Source organism: Meriones unguiculatus, chromosome 4, assembly GCF_030254825.1.
Source record: "Meriones unguiculatus strain TT.TT164.6M chromosome 4, Bangor_MerUng_6.1, whole genome shotgun sequence".
NCBI lineage: Eukaryota > Metazoa > Chordata > Mammalia > Rodentia > Muridae > Meriones > Meriones unguiculatus.
Window position 1 is genome coordinate 83,051,313 of NC_083352.1, and position 23,931 is coordinate 83,075,243.

At 49.0% G+C, this 23,931-nt stretch overlaps 1 protein-coding gene across 11 annotated transcripts in view; it reads left to right on the forward strand.

Annotated features, from left to right (window-relative positions):
* Window positions 1-3,348: 3,348 nt before the first annotated feature.
* Window positions 3,349-23,931, forward strand: part of Rimbp2 (RIMS binding protein 2) — a 175,549-nt gene continuing 154,966 nt past the window's right edge. For 4 of the 11 annotated variants that reach the window (XM_060382282.1, XM_060382285.1, XM_060382283.1 and 1 more), the window contains exon 1: window positions 3,354-3,913. The gene's annotated coding sequence lies outside the window, so the exon portion shown is untranslated. Of the gene's footprint in view, window positions 3,914-23,931 lie in introns of all 11 variants that reach the window. The other 7 variants (XM_060382288.1, XM_060382287.1, XM_060382289.1 and 4 more) reach the window with 3 other exon arrangements.

The window sequence follows — 23,931 nt, forward strand, 5'->3', positions numbered from 1 at the left end:
TGCCTTCATCTGTCTTGGAGCAGAGTGGCCTCACCTATCACTTCTTCTCAAGAGATGTACCCACAAAGCCTTGAGCTAGCACCGTTTCCAGTATTTCATGCACATACTCCCCCATTTATTTATTTATTTATTTATTTATTTATTTATTTATCATTCATTCATTCATTCATTCACTTGGTGGAATTAGGCAATGACATTAAGAAATAGTGTGGTCTGAGCTGCTCGCCGCACTGTGTAAGGCTTCATCCTGGCCTTCAGGATTTCTCAGGATGGCAGCAAGGGCCACAACTCTGCCCCCGTTCCTGTCTTGCTTTTTGACCACTGTGAGAGACACCAGCAGGGAGGGATAGAGCCATGAGCCTTGGACTTGGGGCCTATTGGATGTATGGGAATGCTTTGAAAATGATTTCTTCTCTGATAAGGAAGTAGGAGTCAAAAGCCATCCAATTCTAACATGTTCCTTATTTAAAAAGTTTTCACTATTTAATCTAATTTGATTTATGTGTGTTGTGCTTTTGTGAAAGTCTGTGCACTGTGTGTGTGCAGCCCACCAGAAGAGAGCATTGGGTCCTCTGGAACTGGAGTTACAAATGGTTGCGAGCCTCATCTGAGTGCTGGGAATTGAACATGGGTCTTCTGGAAAAGCAGCCAGTGCTCTTAACCACCGAGCCATCTCTCCAGTCCTAAATGGTAGGGGATGGAGTCAAGGGTTCCCTGCTATCCAGCTACAGCCCAGCCCATATAGCCATTGTATCAGTGACTGGCCTTTAGAGGCATGATTTCTGTAGCCCAGGCTGTGGCCTTGAACTTACAGCAGTCCTCCTGCCTCAGCTTCTCAGAGTGCTGAGCTTTCAGGTCTGCACTTCATCCTGGCTTAGAATGGCCCTTTTAGAGCAGTAATGGATTTACTTCCTCCTGTCAGATATTTTGTTTCCCAAAAAGGTGCCATGAAATTGGCATGCTATTTCAAACAGTTGGTGATTCTGTAGGAGAAGGACGGCTTGTCCTCTCCAAGGCCATGTGGAAAGTCAGGAGGACCAGGCCTGGACCAGTGTGACCCCAGATTAAATGACACAGTTTAGCTCTTGTAAAGAGCTAAATTCAGTGGCATGTAAATTCAGTGGCATGTAAATTCAGTGGCATGTGTAATCCATGGTGTGTGCCGTCACTGCCTGCCTGGCTACATGGTGTGCCTGTTGCCATAGAATAAACCCCATGCCCACTAAACAGAGTTTCCGGTCTCTTTCATCTCCAAGTTGCTTTTTATTTTCTTTTAAAAATAGTATTAGTTTTTATTCAGTTTACATTCTTGTTGTAGCCCCATCCTTCCTTCCCTTCCTCCCCCCTCCCTGCTTTTTATTTTCTATTGACTCATTTATCCTGGACATTTCATAAAAAAAAATACTCCGAAAAATATTTACCTGTTTCCATAGAGTAGTGGAAGTCAGTCCTTCATGTGTTGTGGGTGTTAGTATTTACTATTGATATATTTTTTTTTAGTTAAGCAGCGATTATTCCTAAACAGCTGTATACCCAAATCACCACCCAGAGACTAGGATTTATTTAATTAACCTAGAACACAATGCTGGGCAATAGTTACTCCATCCTAAACCTCCAAGCTCGCATAGTTTTCTACCATTCAGATTTCCCACATTATACTTGCTTTTTAGTCATATCTTAGGTCCAGTTCAATTCTCCATGCGGTTCCAAGATCTCTCCGGATTCTCCTCCTCTTCTGCTTCCTTCCTCCTCCTCCCACTCTAGACCAGGATGTCCCACCCTATCCTCTTTATTGCTCAGCATTGTGGCTGTTTTAATTGACAATACAGAGAACAAACGGTGGAATGTTTACACAAACTTGAGACAGGTGATGCTTAGAATAAGCACCACAGTGCAATGTCTGGATTGAAACCAGATAGTGGGGGAGAGAACTCAGCATTTGAATGAATAAGGGTAAATTGTATACATTCCACAAGAACATTATACCAACATTCATGACTTTTCACGGTTGAATTCTGTTGTGTGGGCATACCCCATTCTGTGGGTCAGTCATTGGTCCCTAGATATTGAGGTGTTTTTCCCAGTGGCTACTATGACAGTCCTGCTGTGAAGAAGAGCATGTGAGTCTTTGAGTAGGTTCTGGCTCTTTCTATGGTCTCAGGATGTTGGCAGTTGCCAGGACAGAATGGCTTTCAAGTGTAGGGTGTGGTAGGCATTTCACTTGCCACCTTCATATTTCAGTGTGGACCCGTGTTTGGGTGAAGCCTCCCTTCCTAAGGGCAACTTCAGAGGCTTATTTAGGATGCAAGATGACTGTAGATTAGGAAATTTCTTTAAAAAACATTTATTTATTTATTTATTTATTTATTTATTTATTTATTGTGTGTGTGTGTGTGTGTGTGTGTGTGTACTCGCCGAATCCGCTGGAGTTGGTGTTATAGGCGGCTGTGTGCGCCTGATGTGGGTTCTGAAAACTTTGGTGAGCAAAATTTTGTGGTAGGGGACATTATCTTGGAAGGCCAGACCCTTGGCCTCTTAGTTTTAGTTTCTGTAGTTCATTCAAGATCCAAGCATGAACCCACAGTGGCAGAAGGGTGTGTGGTTTTCACCACGGTGCCTTTAGAGTTTTAGGACTTTTTTTTTTTTTTACTTACTTACTTTTATTTTATGCGTGTGGGTATGCTGGCTGCATGTGTCTGTGTACCACATACATGCAGTGCCTGCAGAGGCCAGAAGAGGGCGTCAGATTCCCTGGAATCAGAGTCACACACAGATCGTTGTGCGCATGAGTGCTGAGAACCAAACTCCAGCCTTCTGTCAGAGCGCCAAGGGCTCTTAACCCCCAAGCTATCTCGCCACCCTGACGTGAGGGTTTTAAAACCACAGAGTGAGTACCTTAATTGGAGAGGCCACGGACAGCTTTCAAAAACCCCTTCATTTGGTAGGAAGGACCTGAAGATGATGAGTGCCAGCTTTGCTGCTTGTTTTTAGTTTTCCTCCAGTCTTTTCCTGCATAGGCCACAGGGCCCCACAGAGCCTCAATCAGGATGCTGCTAGGCTAAGGTGTCCCTTCAGAGAAGCGGAGCTACTGGGCATCTTTATAGAGCTAACAGCAAGATTCTGACCCCAGGGGAGTGTGTGTGTGTGTCCATTTCCTGGTATTATTTTCTCTTGCTCCTCTCCTCTGTTGCTAGGTAGCTGGTACATCTGGCAGTTGCCAAGATGAGGGTGCATGGGGCTGATGGGCAGCTGGGGGGGAGGGAGGCCGGATAGGGGTGAAGGACCCAGGCAGCTGGGAGCTCTGCACAGCGGCAGGCTTCTGCATCCTTAGCAGTGCCTGCTGGGCACACTGAGGTCTGCTTCCATCTGGCTGCAGGGCTCCGGACCACCTGCAGGGGCAGACCCAGCCTCGGGCCGCCAGGCGAGCTCTTCTGCCCAGAGCCCGCATCAAGGGCCCCAGCTCCGCCTCCATTCCTGCCCTGCTTTTGACCATGGCTTCGTGAGAGGCACCGACAGGGAAGGGACAGAGCCATCTTGGGATGAGTGTGTGCATGCGCGTTTGTGTGCACACGTGTGTGTGTGTGTGTGTGTGTGTGTGTGCATGTGCGGGCATGCTTGTGTTAAAACACTCCCTTTTCCAAGCTTTGGCTACTGCTCTCTGGCGGGTGGCTCTTGTGCTTTCTCTCTCTCTCCCTCTCTCTCTGCAAAAATTAAATGAATAATTTCTAGCTGATTTCAAGCGGTGCCCACACACCCTTGCCCTTTAGTGTTGATTGGATCCCTCCTCTCTCTCTCTCTCTCCACTGTCCTCCCTCCCTCTGGCCCCAGTTTGTAATCTGACACAGTGCACTGCAGTGGCTCTGGCTCTGTCTCTCTCTGGGAGCCCGGAGGCTGAGCACCGAGAACATCCAAGGTAGGCTGCGATTTGAGATTTAATTTTTCTCTCTCCTAAAAATAGCCGCTGCTCCATTCACCTTTCCTCTTAGAGCCGCAGAGACACGGGAGACAGGGGCTTAGCGGGGAACTCTTGGCCCAGGTGAAGTTTGCATCGGAAGGGTGTCCTTTGGCGTTGGGTGGGCAGTGGTGGCTGCCGGGGACGGAGGCTGCCGCGGGTGACGGTTGGTGCGGATTGCCACCGTGCTCCTGTCAGCGTGTGGCTTGCCACCAATGGATCCTTGTCAGAGTGAAGGGAAGGGCCGGCTGGCTGGCTTCTCTCACCCGTACTGTGTCAGCGATGGCGATGACGGTGGCGCTGTGGCTCTCCCGGTCCTCTTGGGCCCCCAGCCTTTCAGAAATGCCCCTTTGGGCAAAGTTTGACACCCGCTCTGCTGGGGCAGAGCTTTTGCAGAGGGCAGAAGCTCGGTCTTGGTTTCAGACGGGAGTGCCTGGGGCCTGGGGACGACTTCCTGGGGAACGGCGCAGGGGGGAGGGGCGGACTCGCAGCATCCCAGTCAGCCCCGCCATCCACTGCCCACGCGGACCGAAATGTGCAAAGTGAATTTGTCAAATAGTGTCCCGGAGAGCGGCTGCAATGATTTGTTTATGGAGACAGATGTTCTTGGCACAGTGTGTGTGTGTGTGTTCTGTGTGTGTTCACAGAAGCCTTCGCCTAGCGCAGACTTTCCTCTCCACCTGGAGAGGCAGGGGTTGCAGGTTTACTGGTTGGATGACCTGCCAGGACGCTGGTGTGGACAGTCAGAGGGAGACGATGGCTGGCTGGGACCTCTGGGGAAGCAGTTTGGTTCTATCCCCAGGGAGGGCAATCTGGCTGTCCCCTGAGCTGACTGGGAGCGGATATCAGGGCGATTGGATCAGGAAGAGAGAGGGGAGATGAGGGGAGATGAGGGGAAGAGAGGGGAAGAGAGAAAGGGGAAAGGAAAGGAAGTGGAAAAAGGAGAGGGGGACAGAGGAAAGAAGAAAGGAGGGAAAGAGAAAAGGAAGAGAGGAGAAAGAATGAAGAAGGACAAGGACTAGAAAGGAAAAAAGTGTGGAGGAAGGAAGAAAGAAAGGAGGGGGAGAAGAGAGGGAGGGAGGAAGGCATGGAAGAAGGAAAGAAGGAAGGAACTGGCCTTCTGCCTTCTGCTGGGTAGAGCGAGGCAGGTTTACTGTGGGGTGTCAGGACTGAACCTGGGGCTCCCTAGACCCTTCTGAAAGTCCATGTATTATAGAGCCTCAGAGTGCTGGTGGCTGAGGTGTGGGGTGAGTGGGTGGGGGCAGACAGGAAGGTCCTGTCTCAGTAGAGACCCTTCTGAAGGACACTGAAGAGGATGAGGGTGGGAGACAAGTCATGTCCGGAAGAGGGTAATGTCACAGGTGGAGCTGCCTGGTAGGGACAGGTGGATGTGGGGGAGTGTGGAGGAGGAGTTGGTACCTAGGGCCTGGGCCTCTATGACAGGTTGTGGAACCATTTCTTTCCTGTCCAGTTCTGAGCTAGGAGCCTAGAGCTGGGGGCATCTCAGGTGACCCCAGGTGTGGAATGTGACTAGCATGGGACCTTTGAAAACTGTCCCATCCCCCCATTTCTCCCAGCCCTACTAGAGTACCTCCAACGCCAAACTGGCTTCTTTCGAGGCTGTTGCTGAACCCCTTCCCCGACATTTACAGTTCTGTTGCATGGGTTCTGAGGCCAGGACTTCTGAGCTCCACACAGGGTGGCTCTTTAGGGGCATGGTATGACAGAGATGGAATGGCTCAGCACCCAGGGCACAGAGCTCAGCCCTCCTAGTAATCCAGGGTGGAGGGGGCAGCTGGCCCTTTACCCTCTAACCCCACTGGCAACATGTGGGAAGATGGGGAGGCATGGGGGCTACCAGGTGCTTCCCCAGTGGGTGGTGGCCATGCTGGGCTAACAAGCCTGTCTGCAAAGACACACTAGTCCCTGTACGGACTCTATCATGTAATGTATCAGGGGTGTGATTCAGGGGAGGGGTGAAGCATCTACCTTTCTAAAAGTTCCCAGAGATGGCTGCTGCTGCTTGGGACCCCATGTGAGCACCCCTGGATCAGAGGGCCAACCTCCTAGCACTCAAAGCAATTCTACTGAATGTTCTCCTTGCTTCCTTAGTCTGGGGGGGGGGGGGAGAAGGTCACAAATCATGCTCTGTTACAAGCCTGTGCCAGCCTTCCAGGAGGTATCTAGACTTGTGAGTACCAGGCAGGGCACAAAGACTCGGGGGAAAGTGGCCTTAAACCTCCTCTGTGCCCAGGCAGCTTCCACTGGTGCCATGGCGAGTTGGGTTCATGTGTGTATGTGTGAAGGCATGTGTGTGCAGATCAGGGGGAAACTTTGGGGAATTGTTATCTCCTTCCACCTTGTGAAGTTTTGGGGTGGAATTCATGTTGTCAGGTTTGGCAGCACGTGCCTCTATTCATTGATCTATCTTACTGTCTCCCCACCCCTTTTTGATACAAGTTCTGCTGTAGCCCAAGCTATCCTCAAACTCTTGATCCTCTGCCCCTAGCTCCCAAGGCCTGGGATTACAGGCATGTATTAGCATATCCAGTTTGACATCAGCATTTGTTTGACAGCTTTCTCATCGTATACTTCACTAACCATGCAGTTCCTCTGCGTAGTGTAAGCCCTGAGGGGCTTGTGATACAGGCTCTGTGTTGTATAGCCTCTTTATCCAGCTCAAGGTTCCCCACACTGTGAGATGTAGTGAAATGTGACAGCTTTTTTTTTTTTTAATAGTGGGTAAGTAGTTACATCATGTTGTATAGGTGGACATTTTAAAAACCAATATACCAGTGTGGGCATGTGTGCATGTATGTGTATGTGTGTAAGTATGATTAGGGATGGAACATAGAAGGCAGATGCTCTAGCCATACCCCAACCCTTCACTGGGGGATTCTAGGCAAATGCTCTACCACTGAGCCACACCCTAGCCCTTCACTGGGGGATTCTAAGCAGGTGCTCTATCACTGAGCCACACACCCCAGCCTCTCACTGGGGAATTATAGGCAGGGGCTCTAGCCACACCCCAGTCCTTCTCACTGGAGGATTCTAGGCAAGCATTCTATTCCTGAGATACAACCTTTGCCTGCTCAGAACTACTCCTGAAAGCAAAGGCATGTATAAAGCATATACCCCCCCACTTCCTCTCTCCTATCTAAACTTGGCATTCTGTCTGTCTAGACATTTATTTTGATTCCTCCAGCTCCACCCAGATTTGTCCACCACTGCTCCCTTTCTCTTTGCATTGAAGTTTGACCTCTTTCACTGTGGCCTTGGCCTGAGATCTCCTCATGGGCTGTGACTCATGCCCCTGGCCTCCTGCATCCATTTCTGATCTTCAGGTCACTCAGCATGACAGATAGAGTCCTATGAAAGCAGGTCCAGCCTGCTGTGTTATGGGAGCTCTGTCATATTTAGCATCTGTCAGAGCCACTGTGAGGTCCCTAGAGGCCCTGGGCACTCCTGATGTGGTTGTGTTCTGTCCTTCTCCCTGACATCTTAGCCCAGAAGCCTCTACCCAAAGTTGACCACTTGTTCAGGGCTCTGCTCAGAGGTCACTTCCTTTGAGAGTCCCTCCCTGCCTGACCTGCAGGACAGCTGATGCCCTCTCCCTCCAACACAGGCTCTCCTCTCCCGCGCTCCATGGACACGGCAGGGCCATTTGCTCTCTGCTGCCCTCTGGTGGCCCCCTTCTGTATGAGCACCGAGCACAGGGCACAAATGTCTTGGGCAGGGTCTCCTCCCTCCCTGGTGCCCCACAGCATTCCTGGAGGGAACTAGACTTGAAGCCACGATGACTTCCAGACTGCTGGCCCATTGCCGTTCGCTTGCAGGTCAGCAGCACCCCGAGGCTACTAACTGTCCACGGCTCTGTGACAGAGCAGGTCAGACTCTGGTCTAGGACGGAGACATTGATCTGAGTACCCAAAAGTGTAAGCTCAGCTCTTCTGCATTTTCAGAGTTTACACAATCCTCATGAATTTCCTCTTTTCTGTGGGTATGAGGGGAGCTACACTGGGCTAGCTGAGCCATTGGAGCCCAAGCAGAGCTTAGCAGACACTTGTATCCCTAGGGGCAAGAGAGATGAGAGGAGGTTCCTACTAGCCTTCAGACACCATTCTGGGACCACCAAGGTTATCCTGTGAGTTTCATTGCCATCCTTGATAGGCAGTTTGGAGCCCAGTGATACTCGGAGACCAATGACACTCCACTGGGAGCCAGGCCTATCCTAGAGGCTTCATGACAGTTGATAGAGGATTCCAGAGGCAATAGCTTCTATTTATTAAGTGCTTATACTGAGCATTTTTTCTAGAACAATCTCATTCCTTGATAACTCTGAGGATGATAAGCTGTGCTTCCCCTTTTTATAGTGTAGAAACAGAAGAGAGACTCTGAAGGAGGTGCCTGTAGACTTCAGGTGCCATAGACACCTAAAGACTGTGTTCCGTCACCTAGGGAAGGTCATTTCAGTTGGTCACGTGCATGGAGCTGTTTCTGTTGTCACTGTGGGGCCCTCACAGGCCTGCCTTGTCTGATACTGTGGTCAGTGATGTTCACTGTGACCACGGTACCTAGTTGAACTGGCGTGAGGACTCAGACAAGGGAATTTTAACACCTCAGATAGTTCATTATCATGGAGGGAAGCATGAAGGTGCACAGGCAGACATGGTGCTGGAGAAAGAGCCCAGAGTTCAACATCGTGATCAGCAGGAGGCAGGAAGAGAGAGTGACACTGGGTTTGGCTTGAGCTTCTGAAATCCTAAGGTCTGCCTCTGGTGACATACCTCCTCCAATAAGGCCACACCTCCTCCAACAAGGTCATTCCACCTTGGCAAGGCCACACCTCCCAATAGTCCATGGGGCCATTTTCATTCAAACCACTGCAATCCCCATTTGTGTCCCGCAGATGGGCTCATGTTACATTCTGTGTTGTGTTGAACTTTGCTCTCTGATGGTGGGGGCAGCCCAGCCCTTTTGCACCCTGGCTCAAACGGTGTGCCTCTCTCTTTCTTGTCTTTGATCTCAGTGACAGGAGCAGTTGGGTAGACATGCTGTTTCCCTGTGACACAGGAGTGGCCCAGTGTTGACGTGGCTGGGTTTACACCCCTGTGCCACCCTGTATCCTGCAAGCCTGGCTAGGGAAGGCTGGGTGCCCTGGTAAAGGGAGTTATACTAATGGCCTACAGTCTTGAGCAGTGGCCCTCACCGCCTGACCCTGAAGAGTGTGTGGATCTTTGTCCCCTGTGAGCATGGATCAGAATTTCTACAGACCCTTCTGCAATGTGTGTGATATTTTTCCTTTCTTACAAGCTGCACTGTCAAGAGTGAATGCAAATCTAGTGGCCAGGGTGGGAGGGAGAGACCTTCACATTTTGGCTGTCTGTGTCCCTGTGTCCTTGTGATGGGGGGGGGGTTGGAGAGAGGTAGCCCTAACCTTTGCCACAGCCTGAGACTCTAACCTTTGCCAAGCCCAGGACCCTGGCCATTCCTGGCCTTGCCCCAGGTCCATTGTAGTTTGGAGGCTTCTTTCTACTTTTTGGCTTGAGGCTCCATGGATGGAAAAGGGGTGTGGGGTACAACCCAGGGCAGCCAGAGAATGGAATAACACAGCTATGCTGCTGCTCTCAATAACATCACTCTTGCTACCTTCAGGTCTCCTATCCCATGGTTTCCCAGGGGCGATTAGCATGTGGTCTTGGGTTTGACTGGAGGTGGCAGGACTGGTCTGGTAGCCTGGCTCTTCTGGCTGGTTGTCCCAGGGACAGCTGTGTCCCCACCTCAGTGTGGTTCTATGGCTCACTATAATAGAGATGGGAACACAGGACCCCTTTTTCACTCCCAGAAGTGAGCAATGTAGGGTCACTGCAACACGGTCTCTGGCCTGAATTCTCCAGTTAAAGGCCATAAGAGTCACTACCATAAGACTTGTTCCCCTGTCTTGGTATGATCCTTCTGTTTTCACCCTGGGGACATGGTTATCACAGAAGTTCCCCCCAAGCACCAGTGTTGCTGGCTAATACTGCAGACCCCAATAACATCACTCTCTCTACCTTCAGCTCCCCTCCCATGCCCACATGAAATCCTGCCTGCATTTTACAGACTTTATCTGTTTTCAGTAAGTGTGCTTTTTGAAGGCATGCATAATTTAATGTAACTGTAGATGAGGGCCTATGCCTGCCACCTAAATAAAAGTAATGTATGGATGGCACAGCTGTGATGGGTGAGGGGTGCACAGCCTTCCAAGTCTGCATCCTGACAAGCCTGTGCCCGGATGCCTACTGTGACATCTATTGCGAGGTGAGGTTGGTCAGCCTGGGAGCCTCTGACAGTAATGCCCTCCCCCCAGTCCTCCACGCCCCCGACCTTCAGAGCAACCTTATAAAGCAAATGCTTTACGGTACTGACCATGATGAGGTCGCTATCCTAATTTCCTAGGGGTGCCAAAGGCTGCCAGGGAGGTCAGGTCTTACTTGGGGAGGTGGGGCTTTATCAGATGCACTCATACAAGTAAGAGGTTGGAGGTGGAGTCTGAGGCAGAGGAAAACAAAGCTGTGGGCCACAGAGGCAGGCAGGGCTGAGGTGCTGTGGCTACCTGAAGACACCAGAGAGTGACAGTCACAAGAGGCAGTCCCCCAAGCCTGCGGACACTGCAATCCCGGCTGCGTCTTGAGTGTTGGCACCTATGGTCCCAACCGTGAGGAGCCACAGCCCAGCATTGTTCTAACTTGTTGTGCAGCCCAAGCTTTTACTACCATTCACATTGTGTAGATGGGGAAACTGAGGCATGGAGGGAGCCGTGTGGGAGGGAGGAGAAGGGCGCTCTTCAGGGTGTCCCATGACATAAGATGGCTTTCTAGACTTAAAAAACTCCCATTTAGGGGACACTTGCTTTTGTTTACTTAGAAAAAGTTAGTTATCGTTTTTCTAAAGATTTATTTTTATGTGTATGAGTATTTGCCTGCATGTATGCCTACACCGTGTGTGTGTGCAACCACACACACACACACACACACACACACACACACACACACACTCGCTGGTGCCTGAGGAAGCCAGAAGAAGGTGTCAGATTTCTTAGAATTTGAGTAACAGGTGGTTGTGAGCCACCATGTAGGTTCTAGGACTTGAACTTCAGTCCTTTAGAAGAGTAACAAGTGCTCTTAACTGCTGAGCCGTCTCCCCTGTCTCTGTGTATACTGGAGATAAGATCTCATGTATTCAAGGATGGGGATAATTCTGCCTTTACCTCTGGGATGCTCAGATTACAGGTGAGGGTCCCCATGGCCTGTTTTATGTGGTACTGGGGACGGAGCCCAGAGTTTCAGCCATGCTAAGCAAGCACTCTACCAACTAAGCTACATTTCCATACTTTTCTTTTGTTTAAAAGAAGAAGTTGGGAGCCCACCGAATGGCTCAGCAGGTAAAGGTGCTTGCCACCAAGATGGATGGCCTGAGATCAAGCCCCAGAACTCACACATTAGAAGGAGAGAACTGACTCCCCAAAATTGTTCTCTAATCTCCACTCGGATTCTGTGGTATGTGTGTGCACCCACACAATAAACAAACAAATCAATAAATAAAACCACCAATGCAGTTTAGTGTTTTGTTTGTTTGTCTTAAACAAGTTGGGAGCTGGCTTCAGGAAAGCCTGGCGAGAAGGGCTGGTGGTTACCATTCTCAGGCAGGGCCTGGCCTCTCTGTGCCTTCTCCGGGTGATGTAGGCACTTGATGTCCTTACTTAGAAGAAGGCTTCTCCAGCTTCTCCTGGGGCACAGACAAGGAGATGTTTAAGGGGACTTTGCACAAGACCCTATGTGAATGAGTTGGTCGGGTTACTTTACCAGCCTGCACTGGGGACCCATCCCCTACTTCCACCATGGTCAGACACCAGGCCTGTGCATTGCTGAGTATTTAAGCTCTGCTTATAGATTTTTTTCCCCTTGCTTCTAGGAGTCTCTTTTTTCCCTGCATCCCATAAGCTCCATCTGCAACTATAATCCTATTTTACTTTCTTCTCCCTCAGCCAACCCCACTTAAAAGCAAGCCCCGTGTACACTGTACATTAAAGCTATTGATTCCGACTCAGAATGTAGAAAGCCACCAGACCTCAGAGGAGGCCTTGGCTGTGTGTGTGGAAAGCTAATCAAGGCTCATGAAGGCAAGTCATGGGGAAGAGGGGGGTGGGTGTCAGACTTCTGTGGATCCAGTTGGAGGCCCAGCCAGGCCTGTCAGGGCTAAGCTGGGACAGTGGCCACCCAGACTGGTTACCTCCCAGTTCATGGAGGCAGTTGGCCTGAGAATGGTCAGAACTTACTCATCAGTGAATCCGATGGTGAGTGAAATGTCCCGTGCAAACCTTTGATAGTCATTTCAAGATACTCTTTTCACTCAAATTCTAAAACAAGGTGGTTTTCAAACACCAACAGCAGGTGACATTCCTCCTATTAGTGAATAAGTTATTCTTGGGAAGTCTGTGTAATGAAGCGACCTGGGAATGGCTGGGCAGAGTGGACCTACCTGGAGATAAATGGGGCCTGCAGGAAACCGGTAGAACCTGGGACCAACAAGAAGCAAGCCTCTCTCTGTGAACCAGCTCATTGCTGTCCATGGTTCTTAGTGGGACCACTGGCAGCCAGGGTTACTTCTGACTTCCAGGCATTGTTAGGAAACCTACTTCTTCTGACCTTGGAGCAGCAGTGTTTCACGGCAAAGAATACATTGCCGGCAATCGTAGTCTCCTCTGGGCCCTTGACGGAGACATACATGCCTTGGGCCACACTGGCATGCCTGGACTGCACTGCTCAAGCATTTATTACACGAGGCCTCTACGTGGTTGCTCCCCACTCCAGCTTTATGAATAGAAAAGGAAGCATAGAGAATTCAGGTCATTCATTCAGAGTCACAGACTTTGTATCTGGGGTTGGGGAGGGGATCAAGACCCCAGGCTAGATGCTGATTCTAGAGCCTTCCATCATCACCATGGAGGATCTTGATAGGGGAAAACAAAGGAAGAATGTACACCCCCTCCAGATACTCATGCTCCACAAACCAGGCACACACAGAGACACTCCAAGCCAGCCCCTGTCCCCACAGCTCCTTGGTTGGGTGTATGGTTATTTCTTTGTTATTGTGGTGTTGAGAGTTTGGGCATTTTCCTAGGAATACTGCACTGCACAGGTTCTGCTGTTTAGAAGTCTGGGTTTCTCTGCCCCTTGTAGTATAAACTGACAGGGAATCCCCAGGACTCTTCGATGCTGTGTTGCCATGGAGGGAAGTCTCAGCCTGCAAGCTTTACTTTTTGGTATTCCAACCCTTTCTGAGAATAGCATAAGGGTGGCATGCTCACCTCACAGGGTGAAAGGGGTCTATCCTTAGCAAAGGAGGATGCAGGGAACAGCAGTTATTTACAGAGGACATTGCCATCTCCCACTTTTTACTGAGAATGTGAGGTGCTCCACTTTGGAGGAGACACCCAGCTCCACCAGCGCTGCTGGGGGAAGCCTTGGGAATGTCATCCTGGCCTCCTTCCCACCACTCTGGTAAAGCCGAATCCTTGACAAGTCAGGACAATGCTAAGGTAGAGAATTTCTTAAATAGATAGGGACAGTATGTGCTTCAGATTTAAGGGGTAAGGGGAAGGGGAGAGGAGAGGGAGGAGAAGGAGGACAAGGAGAGGAGAGAGCCCATTAGCACTTACCTCAGACATGGGTGTGGCCTTCTGAAGAGGAAAATGTCTTGCTTCAGTGTCTCTAATGGTTTTGTACAGGATCTTGTGGCTTTTGAATGTCCATTGCCCAGCTGATGTAATTTACAATAGAGTTTAAAGATTAAGCAGAGTTTTAAAATCAAGTACAAAAACTGCTGCTTTGCTTCTCTTTCCCTCTTTCTCTCTGTCTCTCTCTCACTATTTTTCTGTCTCTTTCTGTCTCTTTCCTTCCTTCTTTCTTTCTCTCTTCTTCTTTTTGGCTTCAAAACACGGTTTTTCTATATAGCCTTGGCTGTCCTAGAACGTGCTCTGTAGACTAGGCTGGCCTCGAACTCCCAGAGATCCACCTGCTTCTGCATGCGCCATCACTGCCACCACTGCCAGGGCTTTTTTTTTTTTTTTTTTTAATCTTAAAGAATTTTCTCCTGTAAATAAAACTGTAAGGTGGTTTTATGAGGTTCATTGTCTGCGTTTGGAAGAGGATCACCGATTCATTTAAGGTCAACATCTCGAACCTTCTTCCCTGTGCACTGTTTCTTATTTTTAGCATCTTTGTTTGAGTTTATCCCACGCAGATAATCTCTGTTATCATTCTTGTTGACTTTTCTGACTCTCCTGGGAAATGCAAATTAGACCCCAGGGGGAGGGGCTTGCTGTCCTCCCTGTAGCCTTAACTATTTCTTAACTGCCATGTCTCAGGGCTGTGACACAGCTAGCTGCTGTGCTGGTTATGTTTATAGCTGATCTGGTGATGTGTGCTGGCCCAGGAGTGTGCGAGGGGGCCACTCCACTCCAATAATCACATCAGCCGTGCTCACGAGCCTCCACAGGACCTATGTTTCAGTCCAGGGTTGTGATCTGCTGTTGGCAAAAATGGGATTGAGGTCGTGGTGGGGTCGGGGAGAGGGTGAGAGCAGGGAGGAGAATGAGGATGCTGAGCTGGAAAGATGCCTGGGCTGTCAGGAGACTTGTTCCTTCGAACCAGCACAGGCGCCGCCTTTATTAATTAAAATGTAATAAATTAAAAGAGAATAATGGACCTGTCAGGTCACTGTTTGTCATCTGCTGCTTAGAATCAGGCAGTTACAGAGCTTGTGACAATCAGAGAGAAGAAAGAGGCTGGTGGGGAGACAAAGATGGTATCAGCAAGGGGGTGGGAGGGGTGGGGTCTTTGGCAGTTCCACCCTGGGCCCATGGCGGTCTAGGCCTCGGCCCACATTCAGCTGCATCACAGAGAACCCAGGCTCTGTGCCCCTGGTCTGAGGTTGGAAGCTTCCCTTTGTGGAAATAACAGATCTATTCTCTTGATCCTGAGAACCTTCCAGGGCAGGAGTCCAGACAGCCCCTTCTCCCCTGATGCTGTACTTGGTGAAACCCAGCAGTCACCAACTATGCTTTTCCATTACAGCTTTTGTGGAGGTTCATGCTTGGAGGAGGCCGGGTGTTCAGTAAACATTCAAAACCATTAACTGAAAACAATCAACTACATTTTCTTAGGAAGTCTTTCCTGGTAACCTGGTAACATCTGCATGCCAGGTGAACTTAATTTTTAAGTGTTATTTTTTTTTTCTGACTCCTCTCCGTTGTCTGTTTTCCATCTCCAGAGACTAACTTTTGTTTCTATATTAGTCATATAGACCAGGCTGGCCTTGAACTTAGAGATCCACCTGCCTCTGCCTCCCAAGTGGTGGGATGGATGTCATATGCCACCATGTTGACCCTACAAAATGTGACTTTTATTGGTGTTTTCTGTTCAGTTTCTAGTCACCTGGTATGCTTGTTGTAATTTTTGTCACCTTGACACACCGGGGAAGCGGGTCCCCTTAGCTGAGGGATTGCCTCCATTGAGTGGCCTGAGAGCGCATATGTGGTACATTTTTCAATTAATGATTGAAGTAAGATGACCCAATCTACAGTGGGTGGGAGGTGTCATACCTGGGCATGTGGTCTGGGCTGTATGGAAAAGCAAAGTGAGCAAGCCGGGAGGAGCAGGCCAGTGAGGACATCCCTCCGTGGCCTCGGCATCAGCTCCTGCTTTGAATTCCTGCCTTGGCTTCTTTTGATGGTGGATTCTTAACAGATAAGCCAAATTACCCCCCCCCCATGTTGCTTTCGGTTAGTGTTTCATTACAGCAACAGACAGCAAATGAGGACACCTGGGAATGTAGGAAAAGAAGCAAGCATGTAGAAGTCAGAAGGCAGCTTGAAGAAATCTATTCACTGTCCATCATGTGGGTCTCACTGAGTCATCTTATCAGCCATTTATTTATTTATTTATTTGAGACAGGGTGACAAGGTTTTTCTTTGTAGCCTTGGCTGTCCTGGACTCACTCTGTAGACCAGGCTGGCCTCGAACTCAGGGAGATACACCTGCCTCTTCTTCCCTGAGTGCTGACATTACAGGCGTGCACCACTGCACCCTCTTTTTTTTTTTTTTTTTTTTTTCTTTTTAAACACACGCATACATACAGTGAGTGAATGATGATCAACCTGTTTGAAAGTGGACACTCTCTGTTTTGGGGGGCTTCTTTTGCAGGCTGGTCTTTCATCTCACTGGTGACATCAACCACTGCTGGGCTGCCCCACCCTTCCTGTGTTTTGAGCTGCTCTGGGTCCTCTCTTTCTGCTTCTCTCCCTGGCACCCTTTCCACTTCACCCTTCCTTCTCACCATCCTCCCGCTCCCAGCTGGACCATGGAGCCCCTTCAGTGGCATCCAGCCAGCTGGCAGGAGATACACACTTGTTGGTGTTGGAGCACATGGCCTTGTGGATTCAGCCAAGTGATAACTGCTTTAGCTGTGTGTGCTGGGCCCTGGGCCAGCATTGGGCCATCGTCTGCCTAGTGTCGAGTTATGGTCTTGGCAGACTCTCGTTCTCCCTACACAGTCATGGCCTCTAATCTCAGCAGATTCCTGAATTTATGCTTGGCACCCACCACGAGGGCCTACTGTCAGGACCAGCGGGCAGAGCAACGTGAGTCCAACACCAGGGCCCTTGTCTGGGTGTCTGTCTCATGTGGGATGATGGGAAAGGGGACAGTGGCTTCATGGTTTCTCTGTGTGCATCACACTTCAGTGTCCTGGCACTTCCTGTTTGTGGTACCCCATGACTCAAGCAGCCGGAGGCGGGCAGAGGATAAATGTCATAGCTCTCAGTACGAAGAGGAGAAAGAGCTGTGATGGATGTCACGTGACACACAGATGCGTCTTCATTCAGAAGGATCCTAGAGGAGGTGGGGGCTGTGGTCTGGAGGGCGTTCTAGCCAGGACAACTGCAGGGACCTCCAACACTAGGCCAGATAGGGTTTCTGTCTTGGAGGATGGGCAGTGATCTTGAGAGACTGATATTGGAGGCAGCTGGGATGTGCAGGCAGGTGAATCGCAGGCTGCTTCCTTGAGATATCTGTTTCCAGGGCTGTAAGCTCTATCCATGGCTTCATCCTGGGAATAACCCCCAAAGTAGAGTATGGCTCTTTCAGGAGGTTCCTCCTGTCTCTTGAGCATCACACAGAAGGGTCTTCCTGGAAAGAGACCAGATTTGCTAGTGCAAATGGAAGCCAGGCCACGGTGCTTGGATCAGACTCAGAGAGTCCAGGGAAAACAGTGAGAGGAGCATAATAAGAAAGAAGAGCCCTACCATGGTGTGGCTGTCTCAAGCTTCCAGAGCAGAAATTTATCTTCCCATGGTCAAATTCAAGGTCAAAGAATTGTCAGGCCATGCTTCTAGGTAGGAGGGAAACCAAGGGCTCCTTCTGCCCCTACTCCAGCTTCTGGTGGTCAACAGTCCTTTGCATGCTATGCTTGTGGCTACACTGCTGTGCTGTCATTGTTCTTCCCATGCATCTAGTCTCTTTTAGGGACAACCTTACTAGCTGGAGTGGTAACCTGATCTTCATGTCACCTGAACTAAATTGTAAGGGACCTGTTGCCAAGTAAGGTCACAGGATCTATGATGTGGAAGGAACTGTTCAACTCACCATAGCTACAACAGCTCACTATGCAACCCAGGCTGCCTAGAAATGTGCCGCAATCCTCAACCTGTGGAATTACAAGCACGTGGGGACCAAATCATCCCACCTTAAAAATGAATTACCTAGACCTCACATGGCCCTAGAGTAATTAGCAAATTAAAGAGGACTGCCCATTTCTTCCTTTTATTTCCTTCCTTCCTTCCTTCCTTCCTTCCTTTCATTTCTTTATTTTTGTTTTTGTTTTTGTTTTGATTTCTCTGTTTAACAGAGCCTTGGCTGTCCTGGACTCTGTTTTGTAGACCAGGCTACCCTAGAACTCACAGACATCCATCTGCCTCTGTCTCCCTGAGTGCTGGGAATAAAGAAATGGGCCAACATGCCCAGCTGTTTCCTTGTTAAAAAGGAAATAATTTACTTACAAATCTTTTGGGAACAAATGTGTTGTTATATTAGGGCGATTTGTATCTGAAAGATGGACAATCATAGCTGTAACTTCAGAGTTCTGTGGAAACAGGTCTTGCCTTTTTTAGTCTTAAGATTTATTATTTATTTATTTATTTTAGTTTTTATTCATGTGTATATTGTGTGTGTCTAGTGTGTGAGTAAATACCACAATTTGTGTGGGTGCTTGATGAAGAGGTTATTAGACCCCCTGAAAGTGGAGTTGCAGGAAGTTGTGAGTTGCCTGACATGGACTCTGGGAACTGAACTCAGGTCCTCCGTAGGAGCAGAATACACTCAAAACCAGAGCCATCTCTCCAGCCCCATGACCCTGCCCTTCTGAGTGCAGCCAGTGAGTGGGTCTCTTGTTACTGTGTGGTCCTGACAGAATGGTGAGGTCTAAACAGTGATTGGACAGTGCTTTCCATGGCATGGGGGAATCCATCTTGGTGGTGCTGCTGGCTTGGCCATAAAATGCTGAGCATACACTGTGCAATCCATCGTTTTCATTTTTGATGCATTCTGAAGTTCTTGGAAGACTGCAGTTTCTTAGCATATTTCAACTTTTAAGACTCTGTTTTAGCTTTCAGTAGCAGCAGCTTCTATTAATTGTCTCCAGCGAGCCATGCATTGTGGGGATTTTAGTTGCTCACATCTGTGTCTTGCTGTGGGTTAGGCCAATGCTAACAGCATCAATGGCCAGAGACTTGTCTGGCTCAGTACAGAAGGTTTACCACACCACGTAGAGGTGTAGAAGCAGTGGGTGTGGATTTTACATAGCCATTCAGGACCATGTATCGACTGTCTATGGCTCTACCGTGTTAGAGGGCCCCACGTCTTCACATAGAGCTGACAATAGGAATGAGGCTTCTGATCCCCCTTTGCAGATTTGGCATCCTTCCTGCAGCAGCAGGAAGTCAAGTTGCTCCCAAGGCTCCACAGTGCAAATGTGAGATCCATCTTTATGGGGACCCTGAGACCTGCCCTTGCCACATGTGTATCTATAAGAAATACAGGCCTGGGCTGTCGCGTGGAGGAAGGAATGGGAAAAGAATCGACGCCTCTTAATTACAAGTGCTTGTAATTAACACCCATGACCTTCAATTCATCTGCAATTCATTGCTTAAGCTTGGCTCGTTAGGCATGAGACCTGAGATTGACTTAAGAAAACTTCAGAAGCACATTGACAGGACCTGGGTATGGAGTGGGGATTCCCAGCAGGGAGCAGAGGGGCCAGGGACTTGATGGGCTCAGAGTACCGTGGATGATGAGAACTTTCTGGAACTCACGGAGGTGGTTCTGGACAACACTAAGAGTCTTTAGTGTTACTGAATGATTAATATTACTGAATGATTAATATACAAGGCTGACATGTTTTTACCGAAAAACATCTTTGTGGAAGGACAAATGTTTTATTTACTCATCTTTGTTGGGTGAGTTGGGTAAATACAGAGAGCAGTTGGTAATGCCTAATCATGGCTCCTTTATTTCTTTTAAAAATTAGTCCTTTGAGAATTCAGAACCCCTCCCTCCCATCCCTGCTTCTCTATCCACCCAATTTTGTGTCTTTTTTTTCTTCTTTAGTCTTTTTTAAGACCGATCTGTGCTGCCCAAATGTTTTTGGCTGTGTGGTCTTTCACTGGACAGTGGTCAACTTACCAGGAACTGTCCTCTTAAAGAAAACTCCCAGCAGCTAACATTCACTCCACAGGTCAGGGTAGGATTGTGGGCCCAGTATTCCTCTCTATGTTGGGATGTTTTTCTGGCTTGGGCCTGCACAGGTTTCGTGCATGGGGCTGCAATTGCTGTGAGTTCACGTCTTACACTCTCCTCAGGCCCCTCTTCTACAGTGATCCTTGAGCCTTGGTTGTGGGAGGGTGATTTCCTTTAGGGCTGAGCATTCTGCAGTCTCTTACTCTCTCCACTTTGACCAGTTACAGGCCTCTGTGTTGTTCACCAGCTGCTGCAAATAGAAGCCTCTCAGATGACCTTTGAGTCTTAGTCACTGTTCTATTGCTGTGAAGAGACACCACGACCATGGCAACTCTTATAAAAGAAAGCATTTAATTGGGGGCTGGCTTACTTATTGAAGGTTAGTCCATGATTATCATGGTGGGGAGTGTGGAGCAGGCAGGCATGCTGCTGGAGCAGTAGCTGAGAGTTTTACATCCTTATCAGCAAGAAGCAGGGGGACAGAGAGAGCAGTTGAGGAAGAGGGAGAAGAGGTAGAAGATGGAGGGAGAGACAGACTGGACCTCTTGTGGGTTTTGAAACCTCAAAGTCTACATCCAGTGACACTCCTTCTCCAATGCCACACCTGCCAATACTTCCCAAAGAGTCTCACTAACCAGGGAACAAGCATTCAGACCCGTGAGCCTACAAGGGCAATCTTATTCAGACCACCACAGGTTGAGAGATGCGTCAATCATCTCACTGGGAATGATTGTTCCTGCTGAAGTTTCTCTTCAGTGTTCTGACATCACCTGCTAATCAGGAGCAGAGCGAGAGGGACAGCCTTCACAGCCCACAGCAATAACCACTGAAAAATGTCAACAGATATACTGCATGTCTCCCCTGCAAGGGGGAGGCACACCAGAGCCAAACTGCCTCCTGAGGACCCCTGCCTTTGAGGCAGATAGTCACGAGTGTGTGTTGGCTGAGTGAGAATCCCACGTGGCCAGCAAGAGTCCATCTCCTGGCTCTCTCTGTCCACTCATCCACACCTTGCTCTTCTGAAATGTGCATCTCAGCTATCATCCGGTGTGTGGGTTGGCCTTACTCCTTGCTGAGAGGGTGCAGTGGTGAAGTGGTCTGTGGAGAGACGTGTAGGCTCCTTCCAAATGTCGTTCTTCTCTCTTATCTATGAAGTCACTGTAGGTAAGATTTCACACCCACGAGGATTCTAGCAGGATGGATTCGGGAAGAGGAAACATTTACCTCTCAAAGAGGTGGGACTAAGAGACTAAGGCAGGAGGATTTCTATGTGTTTGAAGTTAGCTTGAGCTATGTTGTGGGTTCTGAGCTAGAGCATGGTACCATGTCTCAAACAGAACAAAATGAGCTGGATGGTGGCTCATGCCTATAATAGCAGTACTTGGGAGACTGGGACTGGAGGATTTCTGCAAGGTCAAGACCAGCCTGGGATACATAGTAAGTCTGAGGCCAGCAAGAGTGCTCATGATGAGTCTGTTTCAAAAGGCTGAAGGGGAAAACAAAACAAAACAAAACAAAACAAAACAAAAACCAGGCATCCTTCCTTCCTGTGGTTTGTTGTTTTTTGTTTTTTAAATTAAGCATCTCTGAGCACCATCCACTCTTGATTTTCCACAGGTTGTTCAGGGTGCAGCTTGTGGCCAAGGAAATTGATTCTCACTCTTGGCTCCTCTTGTCTGTAGAGAAGTCTGATTTTTCTTTCTCATGTTTAAAAGTGGAATGTGAAGTGTTTTTCTGTGCAGCGTTTTGAAGTAGAGCATCTTTTTAAAAGGGGTAACTAGCAACATTTCCGGGTAGGGAAGTTTTACAGGGCAACACTTCCATCATAGGCACTGTACTGTCAGGGTGCCGGAAGCCCCTCTTGGACAGGGCCCTGCCATCCTGACCTCTAACACTGTTGCTAGTTCTCAAAACAAAATACAGATTTTAAAAGAGTGTCCTCCTGGAGGCTGTTTCTCGGGGCCCCTCCCGTCCTCTGGGTAAATGGTTTATTAGAAGCCAGTCCTGGGGCAGCAACCTCCAGTCACCTCTGGTTTCTGCCCTGAGCGCAGCAGAGATCAGTCATGCTGGCCCCAGCCTGCCTGGAGACAATAAAAAGGGCTAGCTCCCGACTGTGTGTGAGGTACCGGTTGGTTAGATTCCCTTCTCACCCTGGGCTATTATTCATCGCTTTATATCCTGTATCCTATCACCCGATCTTGCTGGGGATTGGGCAAGTTATATTTTCTTTATATTGGGCCATTGCAAGGCCCTGCAGCTGGTAGGTTTAGCACATTCACAGTGTATCAACACTCCCACCATCTCTGTCCAGGATTTTATCCTCTCTGAAAAGAAACTGGGCACATCACACTCATGTCAATTCCAGTTGAAAGTTGAGACTGAGAGCACTGGCCAATTTATTAAATATAGTTTTAAATATTTATTCATGCATCTGCTATGTTTAGATCCAAACCATCCCCCATTCCCTGCAATGCACTCCTTCCTCTATTTCCTCCCAACTTCATGTGCTTTTTCTTTTCTTTAAGTCCACTGAGTTCGTGTACTGCTTCCTGTATGTGCATGGGTATAGGGCCATCTACTGGAGCATGGAGTGGCATCGCAGGCACACATTCCTGAAGAAAAATGATGCCCCTCTCTCGGTAGCCTTCAATCACCAATGGCTTATTCGTTAGGGGTGGGCCTTTGAGAATCTGTCCCCCCACTTTTTTCACATTGGGCTTGTGTATACCAAACTTGGCCTCATACTCACCATGCAGCCCATGTGGTGGCATTTGGAAGACCGACTTCCAGCCCTAGACTCAGGAAGAGAGACAGGCTCTTTAGTGGGTGGCTGGGTACGGACCGAGCCACTTCACTCCGGCAGCACTTCTGATCTTTTGGGAGCCTGGACAAGGAACTGCTTTGAGGATGTTCCTGGGCTCAGCTCAAATCAGATAAAGGTATCAGTGTAGAGGCAGGCATGGGGGAGGGGGGCGGTGGTTGGAGGAGGGCCGGTGAGTGGGCTGAGAGCAGCGCAAACCCCTAACTACTGAGAGAAGGGTTTATGGAAACAAGCGGCCTCCTAATGAGGGTATGTGGGCAGAGGAAGATGAACTTACAGAAGACTGACCTATAAGATGCCCCCGCAGGACCTGCAGATATGTTGTCTAATTTGAATTAGGTCTCTGGAGTGTTAAACTGGAAGCCCAGAGATGGTCAAGCATACCCCAGGTTTATGATAGTGTTCTTGAAAAGAAATTAGGGGCTCTGCAAATATCTGTTCCCCTCCCTCCCTCTCTCCCTCCATTTTCCCCCTCCCTTCCTCCCTGACTCACCTGGATTGAACACAGGGCCTTATTCATGCTAGGCAGGTGCTTTTCCACTGAGTCACATCCCTTTTTGTTTTGGATCCTACTAAGTTGCCCAGGCTAGAACTCACTCTGTAGCCCAAGGTTTCCACCCTCCTGTCTTAACCTTCAAAGTAGCTGCAATGTCAGGCTTTCATCACCAGGCTCCTCACCCTACTTCCAAGTGGCTGCAGTCTTTATTCTTCCATAGCCCCTGACCAACCTCAGAATCTTTGCTCCCCCACCTCAGATGTTTCAGTCTTCTGTTAGAACACCCGAGGTTTGCCCCACATGGCAGCCTGGGTAGCCGGGGAGCCCTGCCCTTCCATCCCACCAGCAGAAGGCACTGCGGGACAATCTCAGGGTACAGTGACCTCATTGGATTTTCAAGAAAGGGATCTGGAGGGCCAGGAAGCCACAGGAAACTGGGTTTTGGGTCCTGTAAAGTCTCCTCACATGAGCTCCAGTCTCCACAACTGTCTGAAGATGGTGTTTAGCCACCCTCCCTGCTGGTGGGAGCCAGTTGCTTATTTTCATAAATAATTGCGCAGATAAGTGATTTAATTGACTTAATGAGTCAGATTGTGAGAGTCAGATCTGGCTGAGAGTACGAGTATATTTCCTGCTTATTCCCATCTCTGACTGTGGACCTTTCCCTGAAATCAGGGATCTGAGGGCTAATGGCATAATCAGTCCTTGGCAATGAAAACAGTAGAAGGCCCATCCCAGGCTGGTCAACCAATTCAGATTTTGGGGTTTCCTTTTGTCCCCAGGGATTGCATTCCTGGTATCAAGCCTGCTAAGCAAGCTGTCTGTCACT